We start from the raw sequence: 11,504 nt of genomic DNA on the forward strand, positions 1-11,504 counted from the left end.
CGAAGCAGCTCTGCAGCTGAGGCTGCCCTGAAGTCCTTCCTTGAAGGGGTCCTGGGCCGGAAACTTCCACAGGAACTCAGGAGGGCCTGTTCTCAGAGGCGCCCAGACCAGTCAGAGGTGAGTGAGTTTGTTCTGATGCAAAGAAATGCCTGGGCTTGGGAGCTCCTGGTGAGCAGAGGTGGCAGGGCAAGATCTGAGAGGGGAGAAAGATTGAGCCCTAGCCTCTCTCTGCCCTCAAGCAAAATCTGCTCTGTTCCGGGTCAGGGACCCTGTATCAGGACCCACGTATCAGGACTCCAGGTCCAGGGCTCTGTCCCTGTGCTGCACCGTCACAACATCCCAAGGTCTGTGGAAGGACAGTCTGTGGGCTGAAATCACATTGAGGTGGGCTCAGCGGGCTGAGGAGTCAAGAAAGATTTCTTGGACTCTCAAGTTCTGGTAGTAGTGCTCCTTTATTCAGAGGACAGCATGGGGACAGGACCCATGGGCAGTGAAATGCTGCAATGGGTTGAGGGTAGGGCTAAATTTACAAGGCATAGGTATGTGAGTTATTTCTTTACCAGACAAAGGAAAGATCATGTAAAAAAGTCGTTAAAAGGCTATCAGTGCAGGTGGCGTCTGGTTATCGGGTGGTCCTATAACTTTGGATAGGAATCAGGTCGGATCAGGTCAGGACGTCCTGTACTTCCAGGAAGGTGATATAGATTGGCAGGTAGGCCAGGACGCCTTGGGCTTCTCTCCCTGGGGCAGCCTTGATCCTCATCATAAAATCCCCCCTGAACCCATTTGGCCCCAAAATCTTTTGGGGATATGGACGATGGTCAGTCTTCTGTAACTACTTCCGACTGTACAAGGTCGTAGAGCTGTCCCTAAATGGGGCCATAGGGGTACAGGCAGGAAGTTCAGTGGACCGCAAGATTGTGCCTGTGGAGTCCAAGGCTGACAAGGTATACAGATCCTCTGGAGACGAGAGAATCATTTGATGAGAAGTGGTCCAGGAAGCAAAACTTTGTTGACATGGAAGACAAATAATGAAATAGACAACAAATTATAATAAGAAATATAAGCAATATGATTCACCCAATGAATAAGGCTTTGACAGCAGTCCAGAGACCTGGACCTGACCAGGGGTCCAACCAATCATTTAGGGGTGGGGTAGGGTTGGATACAGACTTAATTTGGTGGCTCATATCAGATAGGAGGCCAGAGATATTTTGATGGTGTCAGGAATATAGACACAACATTCAGTTTTTATAATAGCACAAGTGCCCCCCTGTGCTGCCATCAAGACATCCAGTGCCATTCAGTTTTGGAGGACTGCCTTACACATTTGGGATACTTCTAAATTAAGCAGGTAAAGGCTATGTTGTGTATTGTTTAGTGCCTTTGTGGTAAATTTGTTTAGGGCTTCCATGTGTTAGATGACACTTTCGATTCCTAATTGGGGAAGGAAAATTGAGGCAAGGTGATCATACCAGTGGAAGACAGAACAGGTCCAGTGTTCTTGTGGGTTGGGTAGGTTAGCAGGAGGAGATATAGTAAATGTAGTTCTACCTTGCATGCAAACAAAGCCTAGGGTGCATTGTCCAATCCATTCAGTTGGCAGCCACGGCCATAAGTTGGAGCCACATAATCATAGAATGCCATTAGGGGCTAACCAATGTGTTCTGGGCTGTCTATCCCAGTCAGTCCCAAACCAATCACTATTTTTTAAGGCTATGATATAGGAACACATATGACAGGGAATTTGTCCCATAGCTCAGGTGCTATTAGGTCACATATCACAAGTGTGATTGGTTTGTTCTTGACATAGAGTGGCCTTTTGACTGAGTTGACAACTAGTAAGAGTGAACCAAATATATTCATCCAAAATTTGATATAGTCCGTCCTGTGTGTATTGATAGTTTGGGGACTTTACCTTAGGAACTCATTGTTTATGATCCACCTGTGACGAGGCAAATCTAGTTAATATTTGGGCAGTAGAGTTGAAGGAAAAGGTTTGATAGTGGCCAGGGAGCTCCCAGGTATCAGAGCAGATGGCCACAAGGAGACATTATGATTAGTAATAGATGAATCTTGTAGAAGAGAAGAGCTAGAATCTAATATCCATGAATGTGTACCATAGCTTCTACTGAAACATAATTTAGCTCTCTAAAATCACCCTTATTTTTACAAAAGATAGGCAAATTAAGATGAACTGGTTTGCAACATAAGTGTAGTTTCAATAAAACTTGGTCCAACTATTTACATAAGTGCAGCAAATAGCAGTTGGTCATATAGGCTCTTTTAAATCTACTTTGCTGGAACTTTTTAATGAGGAATATCAGACTGAACTTTAAAAGCTTCTTGAGGCCAGAAAAGCCAAGCCAAGGACTTGCCATCAGATTTTGCCTGCAATACCTACAGATTTGGGTGGATTCCTCTCTTCTCAAGGTCCTCTAAAATATTTTGAGGTTCCAGGAACCTGCCAGATAAGTGACCTTCCTTACTTACCAAGTAAGATTGCTGGAATCTCTGTAAACAAGGTACTAGGCCCATATTTCCAAGTGGCTTTATTCCAGAAAGTCAACCTTTACTTCTCAAAATTTGGCTTGTCATATCTGAGCCTGTGTGTTTCTCTCAAATATGACATTCTAGTCAAAGCCTTGGTTATATAACCAATGTTTCCAAATGTGTCCTGTTATAAGGAGAACAGATTCTTATTGAACTTATGCAAATAACTATATTGCCATGAAATAACCATACTCACTCATTCACTAAGTTTCCAAATTCTGGAGGGGTCAGATAGGGAGAAAAAGATAAATGTTTCAGTTCTGCTTACAAAGGTATAATTTCACCAAGTTGCTATAAGTTATAGTTAGCATAAGAGAAAAGAGAAAAAAATTTTCTTAAATCTGAGAAAACAAAACATCAAAAAATTAACAATATTTCAAACAAAAGTCATAAAAAATTATAATCATCCTCATCAGTTCATACAGTCCTGTATAATTGATTCTTGATCTTAATCTTCTCTTGGCAGTTTTATGAGGTCATGAGTTTCTCTGATAGAGTTCTGTGATTTCTTACCCAGTTCAGTTTTATGATCTGAAAGTTTTTCAGAAACCTGTATTCTAGAATCCTGTGTCAGAATCCTTTCCATGAATTTCTCTGAAGATGAAACACATTTGCAAAAGCAAAAAGCATCAGAGTAAAACAGCAACTATCTCAAATGACAAAAGACTCAAAAGGAAAATTGACAAAGAAACTTGGTACTTCTGTGACATACAACACTTCAAGATAATAACTGGAATTATGGCTGACAACCAGGACAGATTAGAATTTTAGGAATGTTATATAATTTTAAAACATTTATATCAATAAAATTTACCCAGTAATACCACATAAGAAGGTTTATCATCACTTATTTGACAAGGCTTCCTATGTAATTTAATAGACCAAATAAGCCTAATTAGTTTAGTATTTTCTTCCTTATAGGAAGAGAGAATAAATTTCTTTGAGAAGTCTCAGAGGCCCTCTGAAACTCTCAAAGAAATTCTCTTCCTTCTACTGGGTCAAAAGAAAGCCTTCATTCAGGACTTGAATATGTTTTTGAGGGAGAAGCTTGTCAAAAGTATCAAAAGGTTTTAAACACTTGTTCAAATAGGAAGCAACATTCACTAGGAATATATGCTCAGGCATATATTCAAAATGACAACAGAAACACTCAAAAAATCTTAATAGAGAGACTTCATAATAATTTGCTATAATTCTGAACATAGTGAATTATTTGAACAAAACATAGTTTTTCTGTCTTTTAGGTGGATTTACTCAAAAGTAAAGAAACCTTTCATAACCTCGTTATCAAGAGCAGACCAAAAGTTCAAGAAAATTATCCTTTTGAGAGAGAAAACCAAATTTTAATTTTTGCAATGGCTTGTTTTTGATATTAAAACTCATTTATTTAATTGGATTTACTTTAATCTTAGCAAATTTGACAAGGCATAGAACTCTCTTCAGAATTTCTCCTTCATAAACCTTCTACAACTTTCCTTTTACATTCAGAATTTGTCCCATGCTTCCTTTGTTCCCTTCTAGTACTTTAGGATAAATTTATCTTTCCTAACCCAACAAACAAAAATGCTTCCATTCTTTATACCCTCTTTACTGGAAATATGCATTTTAATTTCCTTGTATACAGAGCTGATTTCCTGATTAATTTTTAGTAGCTTTAATTATATATATTAATTAGAATTTTTAACCCTTAACAGACCCTAGTAAAAATTAAAAAGGTAAGCAATTATGAACTTTCTTTTATATCAGCATTCTAAACACTTTTCATAATTTCTAGAAATGTGCCACTTCACAGTAATAAAACACAAGCCATGTTTGCTAATAGACCTAAACATCCTTTAACCCCTCTGCAACAAGAAGCCAAAGTTAGATAACTTAGACATGTTCAGCAATAATGTTTCAGTGTCCCATCCTATCCAAAAATGACCCAGATACTCAACAGATTTTTTATCATTTAACTTAACTTGGAAAAACTCTAAAGTTTTAAGTTACCAAAAAGAATTTGGAAGCTGTTTTCTTTCAAGTATACAGACCATAAACAATTATTGTACCCACAAACTCTTACCCATCCAAATAATTTGTTTCCAATAGTTATGTTCAGATTACCCATGAGAACTGCATGAAATGGTAGACAAAATTAGCTATCATTTAAAGCTATTATTTTGCTGATGAATTTCTAGCAGACAACGTGAGCTTGACTTACAAACCCAGGCTGCATGTCTGCATCATATCCAAATACTGAAAACTCTGAGGACATGTCTATTTCAATCAAATCAACAATCTTAAACAAGCTTTCATTCACCAAAGATTAATCTATATCATGTTAACTTGAAAGACCTTGGGTTAATTTCTATTACCCTTAGAATTTATGTAAGCACTTACTTTAAGCCAATTAAACAGAGCTGTTAGTTTTGGCCATACCATCTGGAGGTAAAATATCACACATATATAACATCCATATAGACGCACATACACAGAGTCTCCACAGCTATTGTTTTAAAATTACTTCCATGAATCAGGTACAGTAATATAAAGTTCCCTGGTTATGAATCCAAATTTTGTTTTAAGCCTTTTTACCAATATTAGTGGAGAAGACACTCAAGAGGCTAGATCTTTTGGGAAGGGCATGCTTATGGCCATTTTTTCCTTTTTCCCTTTTTTTTCCCTTCAGTCTTAGGAATTAGTGACGGGCTAGATAGTCCCTAGAGGATTTGCAGGCTCTTTGACATAAGGGAAATGGGTGGAACCTGAACTGCCTCTAGAGATGCATTTCCAGTCTTGCAAGGATTTTCCAAGGACAGTTGCTCTTGATTTCTCAGACACTGGGTTGTAACTCAGATGACATTATAGGTTGATCTACCTGTCCAACTGCATCACAAAGGCACAGAGAAACCACTCAAGTTTTCTCCCAGATGGAGTTTCTGGGACATAACCCATCCAATTGAAAGTGTTTCCAATTAATTAGAATGCACCTGAGGGGTGGGTCTCCAGGGATGCTTGGGGCCTTCCCCATGGCAGTAAAGCTGGTGTCTGACTGACAGCAGCTGGAGAAAGGGTGCAGAGCCCGACTGCAGATGTCAACATAGCTATAAGATTTAGTCAAGTCCCATGCAGCCCTGGCCCTAAGTCGCTGAGCCAGCACAAGGCGAACCAGGGAGGCAGGAGGCAAAGGCCTGGAGCTGGCTGGGGGCTGGGGCTCCCAATGCCGGGGTTGAGAGTTAAGTCCCTGGCAGGAAGTTTTTCAAGTTTTTGATTTTACAGAAAGTCCCAGTTCTGCTCAGGTCCAGCCTGAACTTAACCTCCACTTGTTGACAACAGAGAAGGTGACAAACAAGACAGACAAAGAAGGGAAAAGAGGGGATCAGGCCTCACCCTCATGGCCTCTTCCCAAGGGTTATCAAGATAAGGGTCATACAATAGTTCCCGCGCCGGGGCACACAACCCTGGCAGCACAGCTCACAGAGTAGATCACAGGTCTCCTATCCTCAGAACCAACTCAGTAGGTGCCTAAAATACTGAATGAGTCAACTGCCAAGAGAGGGCATCCCACTTGGGGTCGCCGAGGTGATCAGGCCGGGAAACAAGGCAGGGGACTCCCAGGGGTGGAGACTGGCTTGTTAAAGATTTCTTTGTTTCTCAGTTGCAAAGCTCAAAAGGAGCCCAAAATGGCCACTGTAGCTTTAAGAGAGATGAAAGTAAAGGGTCCATTATCTTGAAATTCTCCCCGAACCTAGGGCAGCGTCCTACCTGTTGTTCTGCCTATGCGGGCTACTGGGCAAGGAGTGATGGGGGCATCCCCCTGCATTCATCCCTTGTATATCTTCCTTATTATGCCTGGCAGTAATAGGTGCCTGGTGAATGGTCCCAGAGATAATAGAGAAAAACAGTGAAGAATTTTCTGCCGGTCTGGGGAACATTCTACCCAACTGTATCCTGGAGCCATTCTCCCAAGAAGGGGTTCCCATATTCAACCAAAGCTTAGAGTTTGGTACTTTCCTTGAACCGGAGTCCTGATTGGGACTTTCCCGTGGTTTGGAGTGTGGTCAGGAGCCATAGGGAGGGATGCCAATCCAGCCTTAGGGAAGGATGCCAATCCAGCCTTAGGGAAAGAAACCTGCCACAGGAGTCTTGGAGATTGGCGACTGTCCTAATGACTTAAGTGGTCAACCCGTGCTCATGTCAAATTTATATATTAGAGAAAGGATTAGGAAGGAAGGGATTAATTCATTCTTCATCACCCTCAGCCTTAAGGTACTGATTCTCTTCGAGCTGAATGCCATGGTTTGCCCCATAGAGTAGCCATGGGCAGCAAACTTGGATTCACACAGCTGTCTGAGAAGGTTCCCGATGGAGAATTGAATTTAGATCCATCCTTGAAAAAGAGAAAGGCACAAGGAAGAATAATGCACTTACCAGAACTTAAGCTCACAAGCTGATGAAGCAAGATCCTTGTATGGGCCACCAGAAGAATTGATGCGGGCTCAGTGAGCTGAGGAGTGGAAAGAAAGATTTCTTGGACTCTCAAGGTCTGGTGTAGTGCTCCTTTATTCAGAGGATAGCATGGGGACAGGACGCATGGGCAGTGAAGAGCTGCAAGGAGTTGAAGGTAGGGCTAAATTTATAAGGCATAGGTATGTGAGTTATTTCTTTACAAGACAAAGGAAAGATCATGTAAAAAAGTTGTTAAAATGGTATCAGTGCAGGTGGGGTGTGGTTATCAGGTGGGGTCGTTGTATAACTTTGGATACGAATCAGGTTGAATCAGGTCAGGATGTCCTATACTTCCCGGAGGATGATACAGATGGGTATGTAGGCCAGGATGCCTTGGGCTTCTCTCCCTGGGGCAGCGTTGATCCACATCAACGTGACTCTGAAAACAAAGCCTTGGGGGCAAGCCAAGACCCACTCTACAGGTAATGGGCAGTCTGGCAAGCCCTGAGGTCTCCTCATTTACTCATTTGCTCATTCACTCACTCATCTATCCATCCATTCATCCATCTACTCCCCCAAACATCCACCCACCCACTCATCCATCCATCCACCCACCCACCTATCCACCCACTCATCTGTCCATCCATCTACCTATCCAACCATTCATCCACTCATCCATCCATCCATCCAGTCATCTACTGACCCAACCATCCACTTGCTCATTCATTCATCTGTCCATCCATTCACCCACTCTGTCTACTCACTGGGTCTTCCTTCCTCACTTACCCACGCATTTATTCATTCGTTCCATCACTGGTTCTCTTATTCAATCATTCACTCCTTCATTCAATAAACACTAGCTAAGTACTGACTGTGTACCAGACCCTGCCCAAGGAATGTGAGAGTCAACCAGACATGGTCCCAGCACTCAATGCACTCCCAATTTAGTGAGCTGGACAAGGCCACAAGGAACAGACTTAGGTGCTCAGGAGAGGGAGAGCTGGGAGACCCAGGGAAACCTGGAAGAGATGGCCCCTGATCTGGACTTAAAGGAAAGGGGGCACTTCAACAAGCAGAATTTAGGGGAGGATGTTCCAGACAGAGGGAACAAGCTGCGTGGAGGTTCAGAGAACATATAGGGGCAGGGAATAAGTGGTTCAGCCTGACCTGGCATGAGGAGATAAGTCTGGACAACAGTCAGGTTCTGAGGGAAGCACTTTGTGCCACATCTAGCCAGCATGCTTCCAGAGAACAGAAGAGGAAGCAACAAAGAGGCAGCCTTGTTTGTCAGACAGGGCAGGTGCAGTCTTTCCAAGCACACACACACATCAGCATTGTAATCTGCCGTTGCTGCCGGAAAGTGGTGGCTCCTGCAGTGGAGCTGGAGAGAGGGTCCTTGGAGACTCTGGGGGAGGCCGGTTCCATGTGGAAGTGAACTTGAGGGCATGCGAGAAAAAGCTGTTTCCGGAGAGCAGAGAGTTTGAGAAGGAAAGGCAGTCAAGGCCAGCGCCCTGGGGCGGGCTGACAAAAGGGAGGGGCTGAGGAGGAGAGACCAGAGAAGGGACAGGAAATGGGGGAGTGTGCGGGGCAGAGAGGCTGGGAGCCAGGCTGCCAGATTTAGCAATTAAAAATACAGGACATCCCATTAATTTGATTGTCAGATAGATCACAAATAATTGTTGGTATAAATGCATACCATGCAATATTTGGGACATACTTATACTAAAACATTACTTATGGTCCATCTGAGATTCAGATTTAACTGAGTGTCCTATACTTTTTCTGGCAACCCCCCCAGGGGAGAGAGTGGTTCTCAGAGAGGGCGGGTCAACTGGTTGAAAGCATCAGGGAGGCTGGCGACAGTGAGCACGGGGAGAGATCTTGGATTTTGCAACACGACAGTTGAAAGTGACTTTAGTGAACAGTTTAGCGGAGTGAAGGGAGTGGCCCTACAGTGGTGCGCGTGTGTGTGCATGTCTGTGGGCTGCGTGTGTGTGTGTGGTGTGTGTGCAAGTGTAGTGGAGTCAGTGGGAGCGGAGGAAGGGGAGGTCACAACTGAAGACAATCTGAAGGGAAGAAGGGTGACGCATTGTGGCCAGAAGGGCGGCGCACTGCGGGAGTTTACTATTATTATTTTTAAGAAGGGGAGAGATTGAGCGCATGTAAGGCCCAAAGGAGAGGACTGGAGAGGGAGACACTGACTGTATACCAGCAATGAAGAGAGCCACAGAGGAGGTCCCTGGAGTGAGGCTGGGAGCCCCGGCACAGGAAGGGGGTGGGGGTGAGGGGTCAGGCCTGGATGGTGGGTTGAGGGTGGGGGAATGCTGCCGGAAGGATGTTTGGAGATACAGATAAATGCTGCCTGTATGCGTGTCAGCGGGAGATGGGGGATGAGGGCAATGTGCCAGATGGTCTGTTTTCCCAAGGAAGCAAGAGCATCTGCTCACAGACGGGTACGGGGAGGTGGAGTTAAGGAAAGTCTGGAATGATGACCCAGAGAAGGGATGAGCAGCTCCTATAGTCCTGCTTTTCTTGAGGGTGTGGAGTGAGTGGGTGTAAGAATGTGTGTGGGGTATGTGATGTGAGTGTGGAGTAAGTGTGTGGTGTGTGATGTGTGTGTGCGTGTGTATGTCGTGTGTGTTGGCCGGAGGTGCTCCTGCCATTCTGCCCAATGCAGCCCATTGTGTAAGAGGAGGTAGGGGCTCCGTAGCAGGCCACCAGGAAGCCCCTCTGTCCCCGAGGGAGGGGAGCGGCAGTGCAAGAACAGAGACTAAGCCTGGCACCAGAATGCTAGCAAAGCCTGGCATACTGCTGGAGGCAGCAGGGGTGGGGCTGCTCCAGCTCCCCCTGGAAGTCTGGGACGAGCCACTCTTGAACCCAGGCCCCCAGTTTCCAAAGCCAGTACTCTATCTTTCATTCTACTACTATTACGAGTTCCTCTTTATTGGGCTCCTCCTGTGCACAGGCACCATGCTTTCTACATGTCATTTCGTCCATGCTCACAGCAGCCCCACGCTCTCCATTTCACAGCTGAGGGACCTGAGCCGCAGTTTGGACCAGCGCCTTGCGGCTCTTCTGCAGTGGGAACATGCAGGAGCAAAGCTAACCCGTCCTTTTTGATGAGGATCAAGGCTGCCCCTGCCCCAGGGAGAGAAGCCCAAGGCGTCCTGCCCTACATGCCCATCTAGATCATCCTCCGGGAAGCACAGGATGTCCTGACCTGGTCCGACCTGATTCCTATCCAAAGTTACAGGACCACCCCATAACCAGACCCCACCTGCACTGATACCACTTTAATGATTTTTTTTCATGATTTTTCCTTTGTCTTGTAAAGAAATAACTCACATACCTATGCCTTATAAATTTAGCTCTAAGCCTCAACACATTGCAGCTCTTACTGCCCATGGGTCCTGTCCCCATGCTACTCCATGCTGTTCTCTGAATAAAAGAGCACTACTGCCAGACCTTGAGAGTCCAAGAAATCTTTCTTTCGACTCCTTGACTCACCGAGCCCACGTCACTTTTCCTCTGTAAAAGGGGCCTGTATCAAGCAAACTCTGAGCTGACCCATTTCACATCTTGAAGATGAAGGGGAGGCCAGAGCACCAGGCATCTGGCTTGCCCTGGGTTTCCTTGGACAAAAGCCTTGCTCACACCTGACCTACCTGGATCTCTGTCTCAGAAGAAGAAAGGGGTCTTTGCCAGACACAGTTCTAGAGGGCCGCCCACGAAGCCTCTCCCCAGACAAATATCTGTCGAGGGCTGGAATTCTGGGTTAACAGATCTCAGCCCTGAGCCCGCCCACCAAGGCCTCCCTTAGGCTTCACACCTGCAGAGGTCCGGACTGTGCCTCTCCATGCACAGGTCTAGCTTCTGCCCCACCAACCATGGCTTCCCTCCCAGCTCCACCCCAGGGCAAAGGGCTGGGAGATCCCTGCTCTGTTCCACCCAGCCCTGTCCTCGCCCTGCCCCCACCACTAACTTTCTGGATAGAGAATCATGTCCTGCCCTGTCAGAGGATGTCTGAGAGTGGGAAGACCCTTGAAACCCGGCTGTCAGGAGGGGCCCAGCCCGCCCTGCTCTTTCTCCACGCTCCTGGCCCTGCAACTAGGGTGGTGTTTCTCCCTGCAACGGGCTGGATCCTGGAGTCAGGAGGCCCTGAAATAGCATGTTTTCCAGGAAAGTACCTTCCTTAAAGGAAACCACTTGTTCCAAGGAGTAGAAAAGGTCCCTACTTCCCTTGGGAAATGACATTTGAAAAGACAGACACAATCAGACACACAGACACACAGACACACACACACACACAGATGCATTCATCCAGCACATTTGCAGCAGTGAAAAGTCAGAAACAGCCTAGACATGGAGCAGGAGGGGCTGGTCCAGCAAGTCCTAGCACAGCCCTGACGGGGATTCAGGCTTAAAACGATGAGGTCAATTCAACTCGTTACCATGAAAGGGCATTTATCAGCCATCAGTAAGGAAAAGTAGAGTAAATTAGAGAAGTACAAATGTGGTAAAAC

At 45.2% G+C, this 11,504-nt stretch overlaps 1 long non-coding RNA gene across 1 annotated transcript; it reads right to left on the bottom strand.

Moving 5' to 3' along the window:
• Positions 1 to 2,538: 2,538 nt before the first annotated feature.
• On the bottom strand, positions 2,539 to 10,778 carry LOC139079644 (uncharacterized). The gene is made up of 3 exons (XR_011533423.1): positions 10,647 to 10,778; positions 6,964 to 7,039; positions 2,539 to 2,677 (listed from the first exon to the last, which is right to left on the bottom strand). It is a non-coding gene; the product is annotated as an uncharacterized lncRNA (long non-coding RNA).
• Between the last annotated feature and the right edge of the window lie 726 nt (positions 10,779 to 11,504).

Source organism: Equus przewalskii, chromosome 26, assembly GCF_037783145.1.
Source record: "Equus przewalskii isolate Varuska chromosome 26, EquPr2, whole genome shotgun sequence".
NCBI classification, from domain to species: domain Eukaryota; kingdom Metazoa; phylum Chordata; class Mammalia; order Perissodactyla; family Equidae; genus Equus; species Equus przewalskii.